Genomic DNA, 26,651 nt, shown 5'->3' on the forward strand with positions numbered 1-26,651 from the left:
CACATTCATTCTTTATCCAATGATTTTTTCAATAGAAGTTCTGCTTACTACATATAAGGAGTGCAAATTTATAAAATCAAACATAATTAATGCCTGATCAGAAAATTTTGAAACACACTTCACTGAGGTAAAGAATAAATCTCTTTACAAACATTTGATGCAGAGAGCTATAAATTCTACTTTGTATTTATTTTTAAAACCATTTTGCTTAAGAGTTTAACTGAGTTTGTCTCTACAAGTAAGTTTATAAGTTATTTGCAAGTCCACTTTTACAGAGTCTGGTCAGTGACACATGCTGATAAGGCAGTTGTGGAAGAGCCCAATTCTTCCCTGCTGAGCCTGTACTTCAAAACTTTTGCTATTGAGTTTACACAGATGCTTTCTGACAGGTAGCTGCAAAAGCAGATTTTTAAAAGCAGGAATTGATAGTTAAAATGTTTTAGAAGGGACTTGACATACTAGTCCTTTATTGAAAGGAAAAGTTTTGCTTGGAAGTGTTAAGATATTCCAGAGTAATTAAGCAGATTCAATTTCTTTGCTTCTCCCTCTCATTGGGTTAACAGAATCAGAGGTACACTGGTACTTTCAGTACTGCACATTATTTCAGCTGCCAGCCAGGTTATTAACCATCCAAAGCAGCATCCATTCATAAAGAAATATATTCTCCAGGTGTGAACAAATACTGCAAAGCCTGTAGCTTTTAAAATTTAATCCGTAATCAATTCCGATGACCATGCTGCAGGTTAGCAGGTAGTCAAAGAAAAAATATCCAACTGCTCATAGACAAGTCACCACCCACAAATAATTTTTTGGTAGAAGTCACAGATCATGAGGACTAGAAAAACCTTTTCTCCTTAAATTTCAAAAAAGCCTTCAACAGGGTTCTGCTGAGCTGTCTAAAAAAACTAAGCTGCCATCAGTAGTGTCTTTCCTCTCACGGATTAAGAATTGATTTTTAAAACTTGGCAAGAAAAGAAGGAACAAGAGTCAACCATAGGAGCTCCAAACAATTCTGATATCACAGACATAAGCAATTCTATTTATTAACAATCTGAAAAAGAAAGCAAGGAGGAAGTGGACAAAAGTTACTACACCAAAGGACTTATTTAGAACCAGCACAGAAATCTGAAGGATCTCATGAGATTGAAGGGTGATTTCATAAAACATTATGAAATATACTGTTGCTAAATGCCAAACGATGCAATCAAGAAAAAAAAACTTATAAATGGGCACAATGATGTGCCAATTTACCAAGCAACTTTAAGGAAACATTATCTCTGAGCTGTCATAAGTATCCCCTGTAAAATCAGCTCAGTTATCAGTCACAGTCAAAAGCCAAAGTAAATAAAAGAAACTGTTAGTAAAAAAACCAAACAAAAACAAACAAACAAACAAAAACAAAAACCCACAGAGCACACACACACACAAAAAGAAAATCACTGTAGAAGTCTACAGTGCACTTGTCTCCTTTACTCAGAACAACTCTGCTTTCCTCTCCCCATATGCAGAAAGAACTAGTAAGTACAGAAGAATTAACGAGAATTATAAAATGCATCTAGGGAACAAAACTGACCCACAAGAAAAAAAAGGTACTCTGGGTACACAAGTACAATGGAAGAGACAAACAGAATATTTATATATTCACCTTTATATATGTTGCATTTTATATATATATATACACACACACACATATATATATGTATAAAAATATAACACTGTCTCTAACTAAACCTTGAAACTCCTTGCTATCAAAGGCTGCAGATGACAATTTAAACAATTTTAAAATAATCAGACAAGCTGACCAGGGTGGAAGATACAGTTTAAAGTGAGCAGGTCAAACACTATTAAACAAAAAACGTACTGCCAAGGAAGTGGCTGCGTTACAGGATCATAGAATATCCTGAATTGGAAGGGACCCATCAAGATCATTGAGTCCTACTCCTGGCCCTGCACACGCCACCCCAAGAATCACAGTATGTGCCTGAGAACATTGTACAAACACTTCTTGAACTCAGACAGGCTTGGTGCTGTGACCACTTCCCTGGGGTGCCTGTTCCAGTGCTCAACCACTCTCTGGGTAAAGAACCTTTTCCTGGTACCTAACTTAAACCTCCCCTGACTCAGCTTCATTCCAGTTAGACACTTCCTGAGCTGAAGAAGTTCATAGACTTTGGGACTGCTATCAGAAAGCATTCTAGGAAGTATCACTATGATCACCCTGATCTTAGTGTATTCCCTAGAGCACATGCTGCTAGTGTCTTGCCATGGTTAGTGACTGAGATAGATAATTTCTTTCTGATCCAGTACAGCAGGCTTGCACATGGTATTGATCTAATGTATTATGAAATTCCACACTTTTAGAAATATAAAAGGAAGTGGAAATGAACCATTAATACATACTACTGAGTTTGAGTGAATCTGGACACAGGATTCCTTCCACATCTTTTTAATTCTCCTATCCCTAGAGCTGATGTCAGCCTTTCTTTAAACACACTTCTACAACTTGACAGAGCAATTATAAGCACAAGCAGTTATTTACCTAGTATCTGCTAAACACATGAAAATGAAAGAAATGCATCACAGAGGAAAGATAGGGAAAGTATAAAGACTTCCATATCTAACCTAAATCAAAAAGAGTTCTCCCTCCATAACTTCATTAGAAGTCCTGAAGCTGGTTACCAGAAGTTAGCCAGGCAACAGATACACACACCTGCTCTTTGCAGAAGTACATCAGGAAATTACATTGAACTGCTGAGAAATATTTCCCAACAAAACCTATAAGAAGCTAATTTAATGTTACAAACTGTTGAATATTGCCAGGTAACCACACTTATACTATATGTGCAGAATTGCAGCTATATCACTTTTTTTCACACTTCAGGTACTACCTGAAGTCTCTAGGATTCACTGCTGTCTAGAGGTGCTTTCAGTTACAAGCCTTTAAAAGACATCATAAACAAATCTACAGTAATAAGCATTTCTTTGTCCAGAGACACCAGATATTATGATGGAAGAACACTTATTCATGGCACTGAGATACTGTCCATAAGCATGCTTTTCTAGACTCTTATCAAAAATTAGAGGAAGACATTAGTTAGATAAAGATTGGTTTAATGTACTTGTGAAGTGGGAATACAGAGCTGTTTCTACAGTATTATTTGAACACTATACAGAAAAAAAAAAAAGTTATAACTCAGCTCCAAATCTTCGGCATTCACAGATACTAACTTACCTACTGTGTCACTTGGAACAAGCTGTTTGAAACCATGCTACTTTTCGTTTGTTTACTTGTTATTATAAACAAAACTTTGTTTCTTGGGACAGCAATATCTTAAAAAACCACATCCAAGCACCTCCAATGCCTAAAGTACTACAACTTAATACACAATCTGTAGTGACAGCCACAACTGAAATCAAACATTTGAAGAAAACAGAAGCAACACATCCACAGCCAGTAGATTACACGGCCTCATACTACCCAGTTAGGACCCTCTTCTAATGTTTTGCAAAGTGGTGCTGTCCCTTCTCATTAGCAAATGGCTTTCATTAGCCAAGAGCAGTTTTAACCTAAAGAGCAACAGAAGTCAATTCTGGAAAATAGTAACATCAAGATACACCAAGCTCAAGTTGCAAAGGACCATAAGTACTGCTATGTGGGAAATGTGAAGGGAAGAGAAAGAGAGGTCCCCATTTATCGCCTGGTAGCAAACTTCAATTATATCAAGATTCCCACTAGGCAGAGAAAGATCATCCTCAATCATGTTCTGCTTGGATACTCTTAGCTGGACAATATAATCAGGAATTTGAATCCATGCACTTTCACTTCACCTTGCATAAAGTTTCTGGGAAGAAAATTAGTTAATCATTTATTTGTTCAGATTAAGAGTTTCAGCCCTCAATAATTTAGGGCTGAACTTTACAGTAATGTTATATTTATGGTAAGGTAAATAAAAGTCAAGTCACAAGAGCCGTATTCCAGTGATCCTTTGCATTAACTGCCAAAGTAAGCTTCTCCTTACTTTATTCTGCCTTCATAGGTATAAAAGAGAGGAAGCAGGCTGCCATGGATTAAAATAGACCATCTAAATCTTTAGGATCCAAGGCATGGGGAAGACTCCACAATAAACCAAAAATCCACAGAAAAGACTTTATAGGAGTTCTGCTGCAATGAGGAGGATGGCAGTAGTACAGAGTACCTCCTGCAGCCAGTATTGGTGAACATAAACAATCATATGCAGCCTGAGCTGGTTCAGAGAAAAGCCATATCTCCTCAGCATGGGCAAGCATCCCAGAGAGGTCAGTAGTACAATGAAGTTGTTCTTCACTTTTTCTGGTGATGACCAAACCTACAATACCAACCACCAGGAATGCGAGAAGTCCCTAGACAGACATTCACACACCAGCACACAAGCATCTACTCATCTTTACAAATCTGGCCATATAAAAGGAATTTGAGAAAAGCCTAAATCAGTTCCTGGGGAAGAAAAGACACCAATCACAGCCCAGAGCCATGACTCTAAGAATTAATTCTATGTGTTCCAAAACTTCGGATTTACAAGAAAATCCCATAGAGAAATAGCAAAGAACTTCAACAAGGGAGGTCAGTGCACAAGAATTTTGTTTTAACACTTAAGAGGCTGCAGTTAACCCTCAAAGATAAATGGTATCTTGCATCAAGGTGAGATCTTGTCCTTGTCCTCCCACAAGGCACCTATACTCTGAAATAGCAACACAGTCTTGCAAGTCAGGCCTATTACCCCAAGGTGCAAGCTGTTTGCACAGTTTCTTTTACAGAAGAATCACTCCCTTCTAAACAAGGTCCATTTATGCTCAACCATTGCATCAGACATACAGAAGATGTCTTACATTATGTGTACAAACTCTGTCTTGCAGAAGGGGAATTCAGAGGGCTGGTGCTAACAAAGCTGAGATGACTGTAGTAACACTGCCTCTAAAGAAAACACCATGAATTTTTCCCCAAGATAGGACTACACAAGATTTCAAGAGCAAAGGAGAAAAAACACTGACTTTTAAGAACACAATATTACCTATGGACTAGGTTGCTATTGAAGCAATTAATGTTTGAAATCACAACAGAAATCTCACACCATTGTCAAGTACCATATCCCTTATAACCAGGGTCAACTTTCAGAATATACTAGCAAGTATGTTCCCTTCCTGGAAAATCTACAACTCAATCCTTAATTGTATTAGACACCAATGAAAATAGACTTGAGAGGATGAATGTTTAGAGCTCAGTAGTGTGAAAACACGTGTAAAATATTTCTTACCTTTCTACAAAATAAATCAAATGAGTTTGCCTTGTAGCCTTCCACAGAAGTTGAGATCCTTGCCTCTGCAACAAGTAGTTTACTGTATTAAGGTTTCACATCATCTAAACTAGTATGACTAAAAGATTGTGGAAGCATCAAAAGAAATGACTGCAGGGGAAAACAACAACAACAACAAAACCTTTGTATGCCATCATGACTTCCTGAAGAGCTATAGTTTTCTCTGAAAATCCCTGGTTCGATTATCACTGCCCTTTTTCACGCTATGGGGAGAAACACAAGAAGAAAGAGCTGTCTAGCATGAGCAGCAGTGTATAAGCATTTTTTGTTTAGGGCCAGCCAGAGATGCGAGTGTCTCAAATCAGAAAAAGTTTTTCAGACTGTACCCTCTATACTGGCTACACATTTCTCTACTCTCCTGGTCAACTACAAAGCTGTTTATTTTGGTCTACTTCAGTGTCAGACTCTGTATGGCTAGCACAGTGACAATCACCAAAGTTCTCAGGGCTTAACAGTGCCAGAAGCTTCACAGTCCTCTCTAGATAAAAAGTCAAGAACAGAGATTATAGAGAAGTCTCAAAGTAGTAAGTCAGCATTAAATACAGAAAGAACATCTCTGTTTCTTGATCAGTATGGCAGTCCATCACAAGCCTTTAGCATAACGTTCCTTTCTCTTTCAAGTCACTGGTCACAATAGAGGCCTCTACGGGCTCAGGGAGGCTCTCCTAGCATTTCTTCCAGAGAAGCTAAACCCATACATAAATATATCAAAGGAGGCCACCAAGAAATAAAGTTACAAGCTGTAAGGACTTCTTTAAAAAACCAAAAAGCGCCAGGCATTTTATTCTGAAAATCATTAGCACTAAACAGCAATAAATTCCAAACAAGCCTCACACTAAAAGCAGTCATATAATGTATCACACACATCTGATCAGTAATTCCTGAATTCAGCCGAGTCAGGACCAAGAGGTGTTTGCAGCTTTACTTTTCTTTATTATTCCAGCAGCCCAGGCCAAGTACAGCAACTCCTGAGGACAAAGTTGTTCAGCATGTCCAGATTCGCGTACAAGACCCATGAGAAAAGAATCCAGTGAGCATCAGAACAACATTTTTTTTCCCCTTGGTATGATCATATATTTGAGATGTGTTGTTACTGACTCTTGCACTTCGGTTTTTGGAGTTCAGCCATTTCTGACTACTCTTCTGACAACATCATTCTCTTTGCATTAAGACATTCCACTCAGTAAGCTTTATGATATTTGTGTCTTGGACATAACTACAGCATTATTCACACATACCCTAAAACTGACTCTCAAAAAACCAACTGACACTTCTGGTTTAGAGGAAAATCATCTGCAAACCCAATTTTAAAAGGGAAAATGGGTAACATACACAGATGTTATAAACAGCCACATATTCCCACTAATCAAGGTATTTGAAAAATTAACATACAAATAAAACTAAAGCAGCTCAGCGGTTGCATTCTACAAGAAAAATAATCCACTCAGTCTGTTTCACTGTTCAGAATTTCTATGGTCTTGGCATTAGGAGGCCAAGTAGTAATGAATCAGACTGAAATACAAATGCATGCTTTTTACATTTATGCTTACTGGGTGTACTGACTACAGGACAGACAGCATTAGCTGTAGCTGACATGCAATATGCTTTAGGAAAATAGTTAAGCACATAGCTTAATTTGATGAGAAAAAGTCTTCTAAAATTAGTCTTAAAACCACAGAAGTTCCATTTGAAATGTGTATGCAGAAATAAGAAAATAAAACAATAGGTCATATTGCACTGCTACTTTTGCGTGGACTAGTGTGTGATTCTGAACCTATAATAGAAACTTTACAATATGGTTTAGTCCTCATCTGCAACGTGCTGAACAGTAATTAAGCATTTTAAAGGGCAACCAGAAAACCCATATCATTGTTTCTACATCAGAATGGTTTCACTGTCCCTAATAGCAATGCCAACTTTCTAAAATAATGCTAAGTCACCACTTCGCATTAGACTTTCTTCCTGAGTTATAAAAAGATATTTCTCAACGTTTACCTAGTAAACAGCATATTATAGAAGCATTTTTCCTGAGGACTTGGAGAGGGAGCAGGGCAGTATTAGGTTATTCAGGGATATGGCACACAGGTTATCTGCTTCCTGACAAGGAACAGGCTACATATCCCAAGTTCTTTTAATATCCATCCGCATAAGGACCAGATCCATACAGCAATGAAGAGGGGTAAAACAATCTGTACAGACCACACCACGACATACAGTATCTTTGCTCCTCTGATTCAATAAAATTACAGATTTTCATCTGCTTTTAAGAAGGGACATTTGTCTTTGAAAAGTAGGTTAGTGTTTTCTCCTTACCTACTATAACAGAAAAGGCTTGTGATGAGTATTGTGCATGTAGATCGCTAAATGAGATGTTATCAAGAGTTTATGTTGATAATGTAATGCACATAGAAAGATGCTGGTAGTTCAGACTGCCCATAAAGCATACCATGGCAGTAGTCAGTTAACAGTGAAGTCAGGGTGAATAAACAGCACATTGAGTTTTGTGGTGTTCTCCTCACTTTGTTTCCATTGTGTTTATTAAAACCTGGTTATGTATGCACATCTCAACTACATCATTTTTCCCAAATTTACAGAAGAACATCAGTTCAGATAAATTCCCAGCTCTCATACAAAGAGCAAATCTTCGGAAAGGGAAGTATTTCTGCTACTGCTGGAACATCAGCAACTCAATTCCCTGACCCTCTGGAAGGAAACACTCATTGGGTGGAGTAGGTAGTACAGAGAAGAAATCCAAAGTTGGAGTAACAGAACTCTCCCAGTGGCAAGGACATGCTTCCCATTGTCCCATTCCTTAGGGTTACAGATTACAGCAGCTGCTAGGTTAGCTGTCTTCTCTCTAAGGCAAGAGCTCCAAGCCGACCACACACAGAACTCATATTATTTCTCCCCCGCAAGAACTCTCAAGGTAAAGAACTACTTTCCCAGTAACCATCTTTCAATAAAAACTCCAGTTTAGTTTTTCAGCTTTCATATGAAAATAGTTTCTATGAAAGACTGAAAATTGTTCTAAACACTTTTAAAAGGGCATTTATAGCCACAGGGGTTTTTAATTCCTTGAAACACAATGCTATGCATAAGACTAAGAATGTTAGAGTACACAGAATATTCGCTCAAGGTTAGTTCATAGACAGTATACAAAATAGCACATCACTATGCAGAATTATGGTTTTCAACATCAAGCCACACGTCACTTTGCTACACCTGAATGCAGAGATATCAATACCAAAGACAAAGCATGTGCCCACAGCAGGTTTCCTTAAATAGGACACAGATCAAGGACAATCACAAGAGAAGACAGGAGAGAGCACAGAGGGAAAGAAAACTTGTCTCCTAACACTGCACACCTCTGCAGAGTCCTGAGACTGCTAAAGATGAAGAGGCCACATCCTTGTGCCTTGCACACACTCCTACATTCATCCTACTCCAAAGCAGCCACAAGGTTTGTAGGCTGAGATCGTATCTTTTATTAGACCAACATGTATAATGAACTTCTACACCAGTCTAACACAACATGCTATCTCTGCATCCAACATGTATAATGAACTTCTACACCAGTCTAACACAACATGCTATCTCTGCATCCAACAAGATGCTACTTCTGCAGTCCTCATCTTGCACAGGGGAACCCAATGACAAAATCTGACACTTTCAAAATTCAGTAATTACTGACTAAGTTATAAATAGGACCTTTATATATTCAGCACTTGATCCCAAGTTAGTGTCCCAAATTTTCATCACAACTAATGATAAGTCTGGTAAATTAATTTTAAAGTTGTTCTTACGGTGTGCATAAGAATTAAAATTAATAGTAATTTGCCTTGTTATTCCCAGTGAACAGCAAAAGAAGAAACATGGTCATTTAGAAAGTCCATTAATTAAGATGAACTACGGCATAGCAGAGAAAACCAATAGCTACAATTGGGAGGGGGTGAGAGGGGTAGAAGAGGTCTTTGAGATACTCCTAGAACATACACATCACAAGTTATCCGCTACAGCAAAGTCTTTTCAGACAAGGTAGAATGAGAAAAATAGAGCCTGTGGCATACTATAGCTAAGCAGTAAAATAACCATCTTGCATCAGTTTAAAAGGGATCAAAAAATCCCTGAAGTCTCTATTATACAGTCATTGTGCAGTGTCTGTAACAGGCAGCATTATCATTGCTGAACATCTCAACTACATCTGCTTCCTATTTAAACATTTTTACAAATCTTGCATTTACTCTTTTCTCACAGATCAACAAGAATTTGGGGGATATGTGGCAAAATTCATTACTTAGTTATGTAAATAATATCAAGTATTTTAGGCAGAACTGCAGCAGTGTAGTGTCAGAATTTTTTACCACTATGTACTTTGCACAGAAAAAAAAATTAACTTCCAAAACCTTAAACAGAAAAATATTTAGGAGTTTACTGTTTGCCACAAAACATACAGGATCTGTTTCTGAAATTTTGTCAATAATTAAAAGGCATTTGGTCATTCAGAATTGCTCTGTTATACTAATTCTCTATAAAAAGACTATGATGCAGAATTGAATATATGGTATAAGTAGCCTTCCCTCTCTACCTTTCAAAAAAAGTTTACTCAAGATAAATGTTAGACTTGCATTTTTAGATGGAGGAGGGCAGTATTATTTAAATTTTATTTTCAATATATCTAGCAACAGTCAAAATACAAATGTAATTTGCTGATAAATTATACAGGAGGGAATCTGAAACAACCCACAACTGAAATTGTACTGTTATGGTCAACAGTTCTAAGAAAAAAGGGGGGGAAAATTCATACATTTAGGTGAACAGCTTGTCCTTCATCACCTCTGGTCTGAGAACAAAATGCCAAAATTTTATTTGCAGAGTGTTACTTCTCCAGTAGTCACTGAATCCTTTAGAACTCTGGCACCTAGATCTAGTTCAGAGCTAGTGATGATCACATTGTCCTGGTTCTGACTAGGACAGGGTTAATTTTTGCAGTAGCCAGGAGGGGGCATGGCTAGGACGTTGAGGTTATTCTATACCACTTCAAGTTACTTTCCAGGGAGAGAGAGGGGGTCCCTTCCAGGTCAGGTAACCTGAGGGAGGGAACAGTCGAGTATTGTCAGGGTTTCCACTGGGTGAGAAATCACTTGTGAGTCGTTCACATCTTTCTTGTACCATTTTATTAGCATTGTTGCTGTTACTGTTCATTGTCTTACTTCATTGCTTGTTTGAGTAAATTGTTCTTATCTCAATCTATTTTGTACCTCCAATTCTCCTCTCCAGCCCACTGCAGGGGAGGGGAGAGTGGAGCAGTGCATGGTTCGGAGCGTTTCAGTGGGAACACCATTCCTAAACCACGACACACATATAAACTATTCGTTACACTTGTCAGACCAGGTCTCCAGCACACACAGTACCCCACAGTTTGCCCACAACCCACTAAGTTACCACTTGTGGGGAGAAACCAAGAAAAGGTCAGCCTGGAGAATGAAGTACCTTTGCATTCCTCCAGGCCAGCACAGTTGTACACTTTTATGATTATTTATGTCTGCTAAACTTCTTTGACTGACAAAGAACTGAAGAATAGTACTAGACACACAAAAAGCTCCCTTAAACACTTCACTTACAGCATTCTATAAAGGTAGTGGATAGTTTACAAATACCAGTATTTGTTCATCAAACCCTAATTAGTTTTACTTTGCAAATGCCATTAAACCCTCACAAGTCTTAATATGAGTCGAGTGAGAATTTTGTCCATTGCTTTCCAGTTTTTAAAGGAAATACAAGTGCTAATGTACTGAAAAATTGCGTGTCCTTCAGCATTCATCTAAGAGCAATACCAATGTAACAATGGGAAGTTTAAAAACACTTTTCTAATTACCCAAACAGAACTACCAAGCTTGAGAAAGAATACTCACGAAATCTAGAATTACTAGTGTAAAGGACATTACCCATAGGTACAGTGCAAAGATGAAGGTAAGTGCTAGGACCAGATTTCCTTCACTCTCCCAAGGCACACTGTAGAAAATATGAAACACCATAATGACGTTTAACACCTAATTTTATCTTTCATTAGGGAGTCTATTTGTACTCCTAATCATCACAAGAAAGCTAAAGGTTTTAGTTTAAGCAGAAAATAAAGACTTTAAGTTCTGCTATAAAATAAATCATAGTGTAACTGCAAGTACACTTGCAGTTATCTAGAAATTATTCTAGATTATCAAAATAGTGCTTTTTAGCCAACAGAAGTGAAGGATGTTTCTTCTGCTTTTTACAAAGACACAACTACAAAATGAGCATTTAGTCAAATAAAGCACTGTTGCTATTCCTGAGGTTTTGAAGGACAAGCAAGAAGAAAAACCTCACAGGAGAGACAGGAATAAAAATACCCACAAAAACCCCACCACACACACAACCTAGTCCAACTCCAATACTAAATCCCTTTTATTCCAACACATTCTCAGCCTGACTATCGTTGTGGAAGGGAAATGCCTGTACCTGCAGTACCATGGACAGGGTATGGAAAAGCTCACAGAATCAAAGAATATGCTGAGTCAGAAGTGACCCACCAAGATCATCGAGTCCTGCTCCTAGCCCTGGTACACAACACCCCAAGAATCACACCACATGCCTGAAAGCACTGTTCAAACACTTCAACTCAGACAGGCTTGGTGCTGTGACCACTTCCATGGGGAGCCTCTTCCAGTGGCCAATCACCCTCCAGGTGAAAATCCTTTTCCTGATATCAAACCTAAGCCTACCCTAAATCAGATCCATGCTGTTTCCTCAAATCCTGTCACTGGTGACAAGAGTGAAGAGATTAGTACCTGCCTATCCCTCTTCCCCTCGTGGGGATGTCAAAGATCGCAATGAGGTCTCCTGTCAGTCTCCTCTTCCCCTGCCTGAACAGACCTGCTCCTCATATGGCTTTCCCCTAAGACCCTTCACCATCCTCATGACCCTCCTTTGGACACTCTCTAACAGCTTAATATCTTCCTTATATTGTGGTGTCCAAAACTGCACACAATATTCAAGGTGAGGCCGCCCCAGCGCAGAGCAGAGCGGGACAATCCCCTCCCTCGACTGGCTGGCGATGCTTTGCCTGATGCCCCCCAGGACACAGTTGGCCCTCCTGGCTGCCAGGGCACTGCTGACTCATATTCAACTGGCCATTGACCAGGATCCCAGGTCCCTTTCTGTTGCTGCTTTCCAGCCTCTCATTCCCCAGTCTGTACAGACAACCAGGGTTGCTCCATCCCAGATGCAGAATCCAGCACTTGCCCTTGTCAAACCTCACATGGTCGGGGATTGCTCATCTCTCTCATTTGTTGAGATCTCTGCAGGTCCTCTCTGCCCTTGAGGGAGTCAACAGCTTCTCCCAATTTAGTGTTGTTGGCAAACTTAGTATTCCTTCGAGTCCTGTGTCCAAATCATTAATGAAGATGTTGAAGAGAACTGGGTCGAGGATGGAGCCCTGCAGAACCCCACTAGTGACAGGTCACCAGCCTGATGATACCCCCTTCAGTATAACCCTTTGTGCCCAACCTGTGAGGCAGCTGCTCACCCATTACATAACATGGTTATCCAGCTGTGTGCTGCATATTTTGACCAGAAGGATACTGTGTGAGACAGTACCAAAAGCTTTGCTAAAGTCCAAAAGGATTACATCCACTGGCTTTCCTAGATCAACTAGGTGGGTTACCCTGTTGTAGAAGGAAATCAGGTTTGATAAGCAGGACTTTCCCCTCATGAAGCTGTGCTGGCTGTGACCAATGGCTGAGTTGTCCTCCAGGTGTTTTCCAATACCTCCCAGAATAATCTTTTCACTGAAGTGAGAATGACAGGCCTGTAGTTTCCAGAGTCTGTCTTCCTGTCCTCCTTGAAAGTCAGAACATTTGCCAGCTTCCACTCAGCTGGGATCTCTCCAGATTCCCCAGACCACTCAAAAAAAAAAAAAAAAAAAAAAATCAAACGTTAAGAGAGGTTTTGCAATGACATCAGCTATCTCTGAGGATTCGCGGATGGATCCTGTCAGGCCCTGCAGATTTGTAGGGATCCAGTTGGATCATCAGATCCTGCAGTTTCAGGGTCAACTGGGAGCTGATCATTCTCACATAGTCCTCCAGCTCAGGGCACTGAAACCCTCCTGGTTCCTCATCTATGTTGAAGACAGAGGCAAAGAAAGCATAAAACACCTCTGCCTTGTCCCTGTCCCTGTTTGTGAGGTGACCATCCTCATCCTGTAACAGGTCAATGATATTTCAGTACTGTCTATTGCCATTAATGTATTTGAAAAAACTCTTTATTGCCCCCCACATTTCTGGCCAGCTTCAACTCCGATTGAGCTTGGCCGCATGAATTTTCTCCCTACAGCAGCAGGCAGCCTCTCTGTATTTTTCCTATGTCAGCTGACCTTGCTTCCGCTGGGCATACACCTTCCTTTTTCTCCTTATTTCCCTGTTCAGCCAAGCCAGTCTTCTGCCTAGTCTGCTTGACTTCTGACATTTGTGGATTGCCTGCTCCTGTGCCCTTAGGATACAGTGTTCAGAGAGTGACCAACACTGATGGGCTCCAGCACCCGCAAAACCATTTTCTGAGGGGACTTTACTAGTTCCCTGAGCAGCCTGAAGTCTGCTCCCCTCATGTCCTGAGTTGAGGTTTTGCTGGCACTCTTCCTCCTGTCAACAGAGATTTTAAACTTGATAGTTTTGTGGTTGTTGTGGCCAAGACGGCCGCCAATCTCCACTTGCTCACAAGATCCACTCTGTTGAAAAGCAGCAGATCAACAAGGGCACTTTCTGAGGCGGCTCCCTTAGGACCTGTTCCACAAAGTTGTCAACTAGGGTTTTTAGGAATCTTCTGGCCCGGGTTGTACGAGCTGTGTGATGCTCCCAGAATTCCTCAAAGAATAATTCAGTCATTGTCCTGGTTGGGAGGTCTGTAGTAGACTCCAAGGATGACATCCACATTATTTGTTTGTCCCTTGATTCTTACCCAGAGGCTCTCAACTGTGCCATCGCCAATTGTAAGCTCTCTTCCATTACACATTATGCCACCCCTTCACTTCTTCTGCCCTGCCTATCCTTCTGGAGTACCTGTAATCACCCAACAGGGCACTCCAACCACAAGACTGATCCCACCATGTTTCACTTATGCCAATGATATCAAATCTCTGGGACAATGCTTCGAGCTAGTCTTATTTGTTGCTCATGCTGTGTGCATTAGCGTAGGAATACTTCAGGTGTGGTACTTTGTAACCAAAACCTCATGAAGCTGATTGAGGGACCCCATTACTGTTCATTTGCTCAGGTTTTGGCACACCATCCCATTGCTCATCACTGGCAAGCCTGTGCCTTTCCCTTTGGAGCACTTAATTGCTGAATTTTTAAGCAACCAGATTGAACTTTAATAAGTTCAATCCTGTGTCAGTGCAAGAGATTCGGTTATCTTCTGTATTACATCAATAAGCTTCAGTATCTACATCAAGCAGTACCTTGAAGTTTAAAAAGTCCTCCTGCATTTCCACTGAAGCCACACTATCTGCTTTAAGGCTCTTAATACAGAATTATAGAATGGTCTGGGTTGGAAGGGATCTAAAAGATCATCTAGTTCCAACACCTCTGCCATGAGCAGGGACACCTTTCATTAGCCAAGGTTGCTCAGAGCTCCATCCAACCTGGTTTTGAGTATTTTCAGGGATGGGGCACCCACAACTTCCCTGGGCAACCTGTTCCAGGGCCTCATAACCCTCACAGTACAGAATTTTTTCCTAGTATCTAGTCTAAACCTATTCTCTTTCAGTTTGATAGCATTCCCCCTTGAACTGTCACTATATGCTCCTGTAAGAAGTCCATCTTCATCTTTCTTAGAGGCTCCCTTCAAGTACTGGAAGGCCACAATTAGGTCACCCCAAAGCCTTCTCTTCTTCAGGCTGAACAATCCCAATTCTCTCAGCCTTTCCTCATCACAGAGGTGCTCCATCCATCTAATCATCTTAGTGGCTTCCTCTGGACTCACTGCAACAGGTCCATGTCCTTCCTGTGCTGGGACCCCAGAGCTGGATGCAGCACTGCAGGTGGGATCTCACCAGAGTGGAGGAGAGGGGCAGAACCCCCTCTCTCAACCTGCTGCCCAGGCTGCTTCTGATGCAGCCCAGGATACACTTGACTTTCTGGGCTGTGAGCTCACATTGCTGGGTCATGTCCAGCCTCTCATCCATCAGCACTCCCAAGTCCTTCTCAGCAGGACTGCTCTTGATCCCTTCATCCCCCAGCCCATACTGATACTGGGAGTTGCCCCGACTCAGATGCAGCAACTTGCACTTGGTCTTGTTAAACCTCATGAGACTTTATAGGCTCATTACTGATTCTTAGTTTCAAGCTTTAACATTGACAATTTATTTGTGAAGTTGAGGACTGTTACATTTTTTTTTTGCTACAGATTCATAGAATAGTTCCAATTGGAAAGGATCTTTAGAGTTTCCTAGTCAACCTCCTTCTCAAAGCAAGGTCAGCAAAATCAGTCTAGATTACACAGGGCTTTATCCAGCGGGCATCAAACCATCTAAGGCTGGACACTACAGAATCTCTTTCACCTGTTCCAATAACTGTCCCACTTCATGGAGAAACATGTTCTTCTTAAATGCAATTATTTTAATGCATGCCTGCTTTCTCTTGCCTGCCTTCCACATATTGCTATAAAGATCCTGGCTCAGCATTCTCAACAGTCTACCCACTGGTACTGTAAGGCTGCTATTAGTTCCTCCTGCTTCCCAAAGCCTTCCCTTCTGCAGCCTGAAGACCCATTTCACTAAGAACTGAAAGAATTCTAGCAAACTTACTTCTCCTACACATCTGCTAAACCTTCCATCACAAATATAATGTTTTGATTTAGAGCAGCTGTTATCTTCATCCCCACATTTCCCCAGATACAACTGTAGGAACTGACACCTCACGCTAAAATCTGCTCTAGTATAAGCTAAAATGAGTTATACACTGCCTTTCTGGGCTCACTCTAATCCCCCTCTAGGACATACATCAACTCTAAAGAGACCATCTCCTGTTCAGCTTGCAGATCTGTTTCTAAACTAGAATTAAGAGACATGGAAGAACTTTCTAAGAAAAAAAAAATCACCCAGTTGAACAAAGAGCTGTAGTCTTACAGGCTCATTATATATACATGTACACAAGCTTGGATACATAGGAAAAAGAAAAGATGCCCTGAACTGAAGGAGGGGAAACAAACAAACAAAACAAAAAAACAACAAACCAACAACAAAAACACCCCAGTGGGAGGCGGGGGGGGTGAACCTACAACAAAAAAACCAAACCAACGACCCGAACTCAAAATACATACATCAGAAAGCTATCAAGAAGGAGAATAAGAGTACATTATTAGGACTGCTGTCTAAACCACTGTTACAAAAAAGAATAAAAACATTAATGAAGATGCCACAAGCACTCCAGCATCTGAGGTAAATTTCTGTTAAGGTGTAGTCCCCTATTGACAATTAAAAGCAAAAAGTTCCTCTATCAGTTTTCCCAATCCTCCAAAGTTACTTATCAGAGTAACAACACTTCAGTACAGTAACAGTTCTTCAGACAGGCACTCACCCTTTGATGAAGCAAGTAACATCAGGAATTATTAACCACTGGAAAAATCCATGTCATGACTAGTCAGTCAAGAAATCCCAGAGACAGGAGGGGAAGGAGTGAAAAAGAGGAGATATATCTCAAGATTTACTCCATATCTCTTATCAGTAATTGATATGTGCTCCAGCACTTATTTCTCAAAAGAAAAGACAGGGGGCTACAGATACTGGAAGAAGTAGTGATGCTTCCTTAACAGAAGAAAAGCAATCTTCTCTACAGACTTTCATATCTCTCTGGAAAACCCACATTCTATATTTCATTTCCAGCTGAGGGGGAGAAAACATATCATAGAAAGGTCTGTACTCCTCATCCAGCTCACTGAAAAAAAAAAAAAATCCATACAAATAAAATAAATCCTTGCACCAGTTTAAAATAATTCTTCAGAATACTTGAGAAACTACAAAGAAACACATGGAAGAGGAAGATTTGATCATTCTCTTCAACCTCATCCTAAAACTTGTGAAACAGCAGAGTCACTGGCCACAGATTCACTCTCAGCCATTCATACTCTTAATATCTTTCCAGTCACATAACTGGAAAAAAGTAAATTTGACTTTTGCAAGAAGTGACAATACTTGCCCCTCACCACGGAGGGTGTCAAGTAAGGAGAGCCAAGTCAGTTTAAGCCACAGGCAAATGAACACTTAACAACTGGGAGATGGAATATTATTAGATGAATAACTAACTGGGGCCCCCAGCATAATGAAGACATGGAACTGCTCAAGCAGGTGCACAGAAGGGCCACAAAGATGATCACAGGGCTGAAGTCTCTCTCCTATGAGGTTGGGGTTGTTCAGCCCAGAGAAGGCTCCAGGGAGATCTTACAGCAGCCTTCCAGAACCTAAAGGGGGCCTACAAGAAATATGGAGAGGGACTCTTTATCAGGAAGTGAGTGAAGTGATAGTACAAGGGGTAAAGCTTTTAAACTGAGAGGGTAGATTTAGACCAGCTATTAGGGAGAAATTCTTCACAATGAGGGTGCTGAGGCCCTGAAATAGATTGCCTAGTGAAGTGTGGATGTCCCATCCCTGGAAGTGTTCAAGGCCAGGTTGGATGGGGGTTTTTTGAGCAACCTGGGCGAGTGGAAGGTGTTCCTGCCCATGGCAGGAGGTGTGGAATGAGATGATCTTTAAGGTCCCTTCCAAACCATTCTGTGATTCTATGAACTCATTTATACTTTGCATTTTAAAAGGTAACACAGCAATCCATCAGAACTTAATTGCATTTAGGAGTGCTTAAGGCAGAAAACCAAAATACTACAAATTAAGGCTGTGATCCTACAAACATTTCAGTAGTAAACTTTACTGGAATAGATTTAGACTATAATGAAATTACAGAACATGCCTGAAACAGAGAAACAAGCCTACATTTGCAATATTAGCTTCAAAAATGTTTATTGTAACAACTCCCTACCACAAGGACTGCTCTTGTACAATACAACAGTCTTAGCATATAAATACACAAAGTACAGTGGAACTGTAAAGTTACAACAGAAGTTTAATACACACAAGCCTATTTCCACTTTAAAGAGACATTAACAGTTACGTCAAGGTACATACACTTAGAATTTTTCACGAGTGAAAAAGTAACTAAAGCATGAGTCCCTGTAGCTATAACTGGACCATTTCAGCTTTTTCTCTATGTGTACCTGGAAGGTAAAGCTGATTCCAAATATAGCACATGTCTTGTGCTCAAATTTGTGGCACTACCTGAAAGTAGGTGGAAATTAGGCCTCTGGCTTATTTCCTGTTCCATGCTAAAAATGACAAAGGGTGAAGCTTCCCTAAAATCTGAAATTCTGCAGCACGTAATTCAAGACAATAAAGTATTTCTTTTAGCAATTTAGGAAACAGTTGGTTAACATAAAAGGTACATCTAATTAAAATGCAGTATCAAATAAATCCAGTGATCTATCAGTTCTAGTGGCTGAAGAAAAAGACTAACTCGGGAGTCCAGTTTAAGTATAGAAAATAGGAATACTATGCTTAGGACATCATCTGCTTCAGACAAGAGCAGGATGCTGCTTCAGTAACATTCACTGACATCTGAGTCAACAGAAAATAGTACAAACATCTACCATGTCACAGTCACAATCACACTTTGGGATTCATTTGGCTTCTATAGAGAATACCTGAAATTTTACTATCTATTTTGTAATCTAAAAGTCAGTTATTTCAAAAAGCAAACCAATCATTTAACGAGAAGCACAGAAAAATTTCAGAGGATGGAAACATCTTCTAATCAGTCACACCAAATACCTGCTAGAAATCCAGAAAGGTAGTTGCTTTGTGCAATATTCACTCATACCATAAATCCCCATTCCCACATATGTGGTACCCAAGCTACAATCGCCTGCGTCTACTTTTCAGGGAAATACATACGTGTTTGCTTGCATTCAAGGAAGCACTTTTATCTCAATGAGGAACAGAACATATATAACTGCTTGAAAATATATGCTATATATATATATATGCTATATGCTGTAGTAAACAAATTCTAGAGACAGTCATATATAAAGCAATTGCCTTAAAAGAAAAAAGCAAAGGGAGAACATTAAGAAGCAACCTGTGAAAATAGTTTTCCAGATCATTTTTTAAAAAGGCTAGGCAGAAAGGGAAAATTAATTTAGCATTCTAAAAAGAAACAATTTAGTAAAATACCCAAAAAGCAGAGCATCAGCTTCCACAAATTTAAGAATGTGTAGTATTGTTTTTTTATAAATTCCTTCTACCTCAAATACATGGAGCTGTGTTAACTCAGACAGGTGAAGTTAAGGAGTCATTTGGTATGTACAAAGTACTGAATTAAATCCCAAACAAAAATCTGTCAGACTGTGACAAATAAACACTGTAAAAAGCACAGAAGTCCAAGTTGACTGCAAATGCACTTGCCCAGCATATCCTTTAAATGCTGTGACTGTTTAATACTATGAGATACAAGTCTGAGTTTTTAGCAATTAGGAGCAGCTGAATGCGGTTTCTTTGGAGAAGCCTAAGCCACAGGAGATGCAAACTAACCAAAACCCATAAGAAAATCAAAAAACTGCCTAAAGAGGATGAAGAACTGGCTGATAGACTTAAGTTTCTTTAAAAATAGAAGAAAAAAATACAAAATTACGACATTAAGGATGCCTCAAACATTTATGCTGATGTCAGGTCTGTGTAAGAGGATACTCTCCAATATCTGACTTCATACTTAGTAAATTAAAAAAAAAAACCACAAAACAAAAAAGACAACACATAGTGACACTGAGTCCATCTCCTTTCTGCATTTCTATATAATATGGTATTTCCTGAGTCCATTATAAGTCTCAGAAAAAAATAGTACAGTCAAAAGATGTTGCACTCCACCTCTACAGTTACCTTTGCCATGCTTTCAGAGTTGGCACACACTGAATACAGCAGAAACAGTAGCTGGTGGTAAGTGGCTCATTCATTACGAGTGGATGACTACAGCACTGCTAGTGCCAAAAGGAACCTGCCCCTCTCACCTCATCACACCAAATTACATTTGTTTGAAAACAAATTTTGCTTAACCTCTGCTCAATAGTTTAATATATATATGTGCAAACAAAGTTTTAAAAAAGTATGGTAACCAGTATTAATTATGATTAAAGACAGAATAAACATTTTACTTCAAAGTGCCTGTTTTCTGACTCTTCACTTCACTTATATTCTATACAACTAAGCTCAAAAAATAAAAGCCATGTTCCACTGCAGGTTTCCTTATAAAAATGGCTGTATGGTGTTCTCTTTTTGCTCACTGAACTCGAAAGCAATTAGCTAGTTTCCCAAAAGAAGATACTACGGAACCAATTCTAAGTAGTTCCTGCCCAGGGAACTTTCCTTAAGACTGCCAGTCATGTGGTCACACAACACAGCCAGTTCTCACCAAGTTTCACTGTGTTATGCACAGTAGTAACCAGAGCAATAGTTCTCATACAAGGTATGCCACTGCCCCACCTCCTGGGAATCACAAGCCTCAAGGTTAAATCAGAATGAGACCATGAGCAAAAGCTTTAAGAAATTAATGGCTCTAAAAAGGCTCAATTAGAAGAGGAAGCCACTACACTGTTGAGAACATGCGAATGAACCTACCTTGAAGCATGCTTACAGTTATAACTACTATCCAAGACTAGACTGAAACTGTAATCCAGTCAGATGACGACACTACCCATGTGCAGAAGACAGCTTGATGAGTATAAGAGCTGCTATTTCCTTAAACTTCCCAGCTGTTCTTCCATATTTTCAGCATACACCAACAGTTATGTAAAAGAAAACCAGTGATCATCCTCTGGGTTCAGACTTACCACCTGATGTTCTAGAACCAGTTTGCCACTAACTGTGAAACCACAACATTAATATGTTAAATATACACTTTACTAAACGAAAGGATTAGCAAAGGAGTTTCCAAAGACAGGAAGAGGCTCTAATTTCTCAAACATGGTTCCTCAGTTATGAATTCCTTGACCCTTAACCCAGGATGAAGTTTCATAAAAAGAAAGATTACCTTCTTATAAAAAGAAAGATTACCTTCTTAGGAACGATCAACAGAAGCACATGCAAGAAGGCTCCTTCAAAGCAGCAGCAGCAGCAGTTACATGATAAATGGCAGTAAGACTAAGTCACTAGACAAACTGGATTAATGCTATTGGGTTTCTCTCACTCAGACCAGCGCTTTTAACTTAACTTCAGGACTTTAGGGGCCCCTACAGTTAACCCTGATTGAAGGAAATATATTCAAATGAACTATGGGGCATGTTGACCCATAAACACTAATTTTGACCTAGCAAGTTTTGGCCTTTCATTTCATGTTAGTTTAGGAGCTCTCAGAGGACACATTTTATGAATGAAATACTGAAGACTAACCTTAGTTTTCATTCAAAAAAAAAAAAAAAGGAAGAAGTCACATGTAATGAAGCAGCAGCTATTCAGAGAGAGGGAACAGCTTCTATTTTTGCAACGTCCAGTAGCCCAAGGTAACATCTTCATATCACAGCAAAGCCTTAAGTCTTTAACTGACAGGCACAGCTATAGCTACACATACCTATCTTCATTCATTATATGTGGAGAGAAGACAGAGAAAGAAAGTAGCTGAACACTTTCTCCCTTCATCTAGTGATTACTGCTACATACTTCTTTCCCTACCCCATTTTTCTATGTTTCTAGGCTATATTACAAAACAGAAACTCTGAACAACAGCCACCACATGCTTACCTATCCAGGACATAACCTTCATCAAAACTTCTATCACTTAACTCCCTCAGCTAGGCAGTTCCAAAACACATATAAATGTAACTTAATTACTTCCTCCCAGTCCTGCACTCAAATTCTGTTGTTTTGTTTTAAGATGGTAATTTATTGTAACATGGAATAGGAGATAGGTTTAGAAATAACAAAATTACTCCACCTGCAAGTATAGTATTTCACAGTCTAGGTGTCTCAGTTTGTGGTTCTTGCAATTTAAAATTAATAGACACATTTCAAATAGGACCCGCATTACACCTACACTGGTGAAAGAAACTTTAAACCAATGTATAACATGAAGCCTGCCTTCAAATAAATCTCATCTGTTTAATTCAGTATTCCCGAAACAAATTAAGAAAATTGTTAGCAAATCTTCCTATGCAGTGTATTTTTATCTTACAATGAGTGAGATTGCTATGCTTTTAGTTACTAGTTTTCTGTATGAAACCTTATATGGAATAAAACATTTAAGAACATCCACACTAGGAAAAATAAATGCCCCTTCTGTTAAGTAAGGAAAAGATTAGAGCTCAGTGGACTGAAACCTAAGATTATATTGCAGTTCGCCAAAAACAAGGCCTAAAAACATGCCAAAGTAAAACCTGGGATGAAGAACCACTTGAAAACCACAGTACACACTCCTATCACATTTTTTGGCCATCCCTACAAAGCTCCTGTGTTTCTGTTTTAAATTTGAAGAATTCATTAGAATAAGTTAAAAGCGAAGACAGAGAAGCGTGCTGCCATTTTTGCAGTTTATTTCACTCAATTTGTTTTGAAAAAAAAGAAGAGAAAAACCAACCCCCAACAACACAAAAATGCCAACAAATTCCTAGTGCTAATAATTGATACAATTGATTACATAGAAAATATTGCAACTTTACCTTCCAGCGATCGAGGACTGCTAAGCTGTGAAGAGTCAAATACTCGAAGCCCAGAGAGGGCCAGTCCAAGGACCTGCACTACAACAGGGGACCCTCCATCTCACTTCAAGCAGAAATACAATTGCTTTATATCAGATTTTGTGGTCAATTGGAACCTGCTTCATACTAGGAATCTATTCCTCTCAAGATAACATCAAGATAGAAGAAACTGATGCTGGGATCACAGTATGTTAGATCCTAGACAGATGAAGTTTTCCCTTCTTCCCTTGAAAGAAAACAGAACCAGATCAAAGTCAGACAGCACCGATCAGAGAAAAAGCCTTAGCCAAGATCCAAGTTCACCTTCCACCAAGTTCAGTAGCATGTTTGCTTGATCCACCTTCATTTTTAATTTGGTGACTAAAAGATAAAAAAAAATTCCCCTTATGTTGACCCCAACCTATTTTTTCCCCAATCTGAAAACGAGCAACAGATGAAGTACCTGATAAAAATACACAAATTACTGATTAATCATTATGAAATTAACACTAACATATTCTGCTCCAGAATAAAAATACAGTACATAGTTTTCAGGTTACACAGAAAAGGATGAGCAGGAGCATCATTCTCTTGGCCCGTATTCTCCTCATGGCTTTGGATGCAGGCTTCCTCAAGTTGTTAAAGCACATGCATGAGATAGCTTATGAATATCTTATTTTGTACATGCATGTTTAGAAAACACTTGCAAGCTCCATTTAAATAATAGACTCCTACAAGAAATATCTTGGAGTTGTCATGTTCCCAGAATAGTGAAGTGGAAGGAAAGAAAATAAAACATATAGCCACAAAATCTACTTGATCTTAGTACTGAGGAAATCAATTCTTTTCTTTCAGCTGTTGGAGCCAGTCTAACAACAGCTAGCCAGAAGTCAAAAACATGTATTCTGAATGCTCACTGAATTAGCATGATCTTTGATACAATTTTAAAATAAGAAAACTGTAAAGATTCCCTTTTCAAGATCATACAAGAAAAATGCCATCTGACAAAACCAAGCATATCAAAGTTCCTGATACGACAGAACAAAATCCAGTTTAATAAAAACATTCACCTAACTGATCCAAACAGTCTAATGCAAAAACACATATATGTATTTACTTAGAGAGGTTATATTCCTATTTTCTGCTTAACACTTACATTGCCCTCCCAGCTCGCTTACAGGAAGAACCAGAAGGTCTGAGCAGCATTCAAGCCACGCCAAACCATTTGCTGCTACACTTAGTTTTCCAAGCCCGGAAAGCGTTTACAGTTGTTAAAATGTTAACAAATGTTAATCAATCTCCTGAAAGGAATAAATTCCTAGACTATTCTCCAAGAACCAGAAGAGTGGGGCCCAGAGAGATGAGGGCTCTATTTATTTATAGAGTTCTAGCTCCTCACACTGTTTCCATCCAATAATAAGGGGACAAACCAGATATACACTGGAAAAAAAAAAAAGCATAAACATCTTGAAAGAGAGGAAACATTCAGGACACAAGGTAAGCCATGTAGTCTTTCACATATGCACCTAGTCAAGTTATCTCAGCAATACTGCACAACTGCAAGCGGGACAAAAGGTGATTCGTACAACCTAAGGCACTAATTCACCACCTGAAAGTTTAGGCACCCTTGATCCGAGCAGTCTTGCTAAGCAAGTAATTTCCTTCCAGCATTGTTAAGGCCTATAGATCAGCCTCATCTTACCAAAACAACCAAGGCCTAAGATGCAATCTACAATCAGCCACTTAACAGTTACCTGTGCTTACAGAACAGTCTATCTGAAATAATCTCAGTTATTTCAAAGAAACAGGCAAAATTTTGAGAAACAGTTACCAGAGTTAAGCCTTCAGGGCCCATACTTAAGATCTTGGTCAGAGTAATTTCAAAACATTTAACTCGCAAACAATACCCCAACTTTCCTGAACAATAGCCATGAAGGACAACCTGTCTCTGTACATAAAGAATATTCCTAATTAAATAAAAAAGCCACATCCTCGAGTATACTCTCTCACCAGCTTTTTTAGCCCAAGCCTTTTATTTAGTTGGCACTCTAAGGATGTTCTTAAACTTTGAGGAAAAGGTACCAAGAAACTAGTAGAGCACTACTCCTGACAGACACCATTTTTTCCCTGTAAAGAGAAAAGTTGTTAGGATCCAACACTCATAATTTTAAAAGCTAATAAAGAGGCACCTGAAGAAACACACAGAATAAAAGAACATTTTATTTTATCATTGTATTTCTCCTTTTCAAAACAATCTTTTCCCCTAAAATGAGCTTAGTTTGCAATTCAGCCAAGTTCAACTGCCAGGCATTTCTAAACACTTGCATGTGTTCATCTTGTTTATGAAATGGAAACTCTATCACAGAATTCCAAAAGCCTAAGGTACAGCACAACTGAATCCCTGACCATGCATTAGACCACTACGTTATTACAGAGATGCTAAGAAACTAGGAGTATATTTGAGTATTTGTAAGCCATCTGAAACTAATTCACCCTCTCCAGTCAAACAGCTGCTTTCTTCCCTGCTCTTCATAAGCCTGCATTTTATTTTTTTCCTTTTTTAGCAGTGAAAGGGGCTAGAAAAAATTTCTTTCTTCTACATATTCATCTTTCAGTATGAGTTCTCTTCTGTTAATGCCAGACAGCAAGAATATGAAGTCAAAGTACAGGGATGTTCAAGTCAAGACATTTCAAAGCTAAAACAAAATACAGACAGTTAAAAACACAGCGAGTTAGAAACCTGTACAGGCTTAATAAACATGCAACTGGTCAACATTAACTTCTACAACTTTTGAACAGGAGCAAGCCAACATCTGCAGGCCTAGAGTTTCCACAGCTTTAACTAGCTGATAGGTTTTGCTTCCATTAACATATGGTCTGAAGAGAATTGCTTCTCCTGTGAACTATATACTTGGTATTACCACACTGACAGAAATATACAAGCCATGGACAATTAAATCCTTTCTGGTACAGTAACCAAACATTTTAAGATAATTATCTAATGTATTTTCCCTCCCCTTCACTGTACAGACGAAGGCAGTGGCAGCTCCCTTTCAGACTGGCAGGTAGAGCTGTACGACCATCGCTGGGAACAGGAGAGAGCCCGCATGCAGCCTTGCCATTTGCTTCTGCCAATGCACAAAACAGAAAGAGCTTCTAGGATTTTGCAAGTAGGAAACGGAAAGTTACATATAGGTTATTTTACTGACAGGCAAATCTCGGGAGGCTACATGGACTGTCCAAAATAACATCAAAATTAAGAGGCTGCCATTTACCATCTGTTTGTGTCTCTCTCTCTCTCCAGAAAAAAAAGTACACATCACAAGAAGAAATAGAGCCTGGGTCCGTGGAAGAGGAAGAAGGGGAGAAAGGAAATTTCCACGCAAATTCCAAGTGAATCACGCCGCGATGCCCGCGCCCGGCCGCGCCGGCCTGCCCCGACGGAGGCGAGCGGCTCCGGGGGCACCGGCCCCCCACGGCCCTGACCGGTGGCCCGGCACGGCCCAA

General features: G+C 39.5%; 1 protein-coding gene across 7 annotated transcripts in view; it reads right to left on the reverse strand.

The window, feature by feature from the left end:
• Nucleotides 1-26,651, reverse strand: part of CNOT4 (CCR4-NOT transcription complex subunit 4) — an 80,912-nt gene that overhangs the window by 53,574 nt on the left and 687 nt on the right. The window lies entirely within an intron of this gene.

The sequence above is a fragment of the Pipra filicauda genome, unplaced genomic scaffold (genome assembly GCF_003945595.2).
Source record: "Pipra filicauda isolate LSUMZ 115617 unplaced genomic scaffold, ASM394559v2 scaffold334_size1588553_pilon, whole genome shotgun sequence".
NCBI classification, from domain to species: Eukaryota; Metazoa; Chordata; class Aves; order Passeriformes; family Pipridae; genus Pipra; species Pipra filicauda.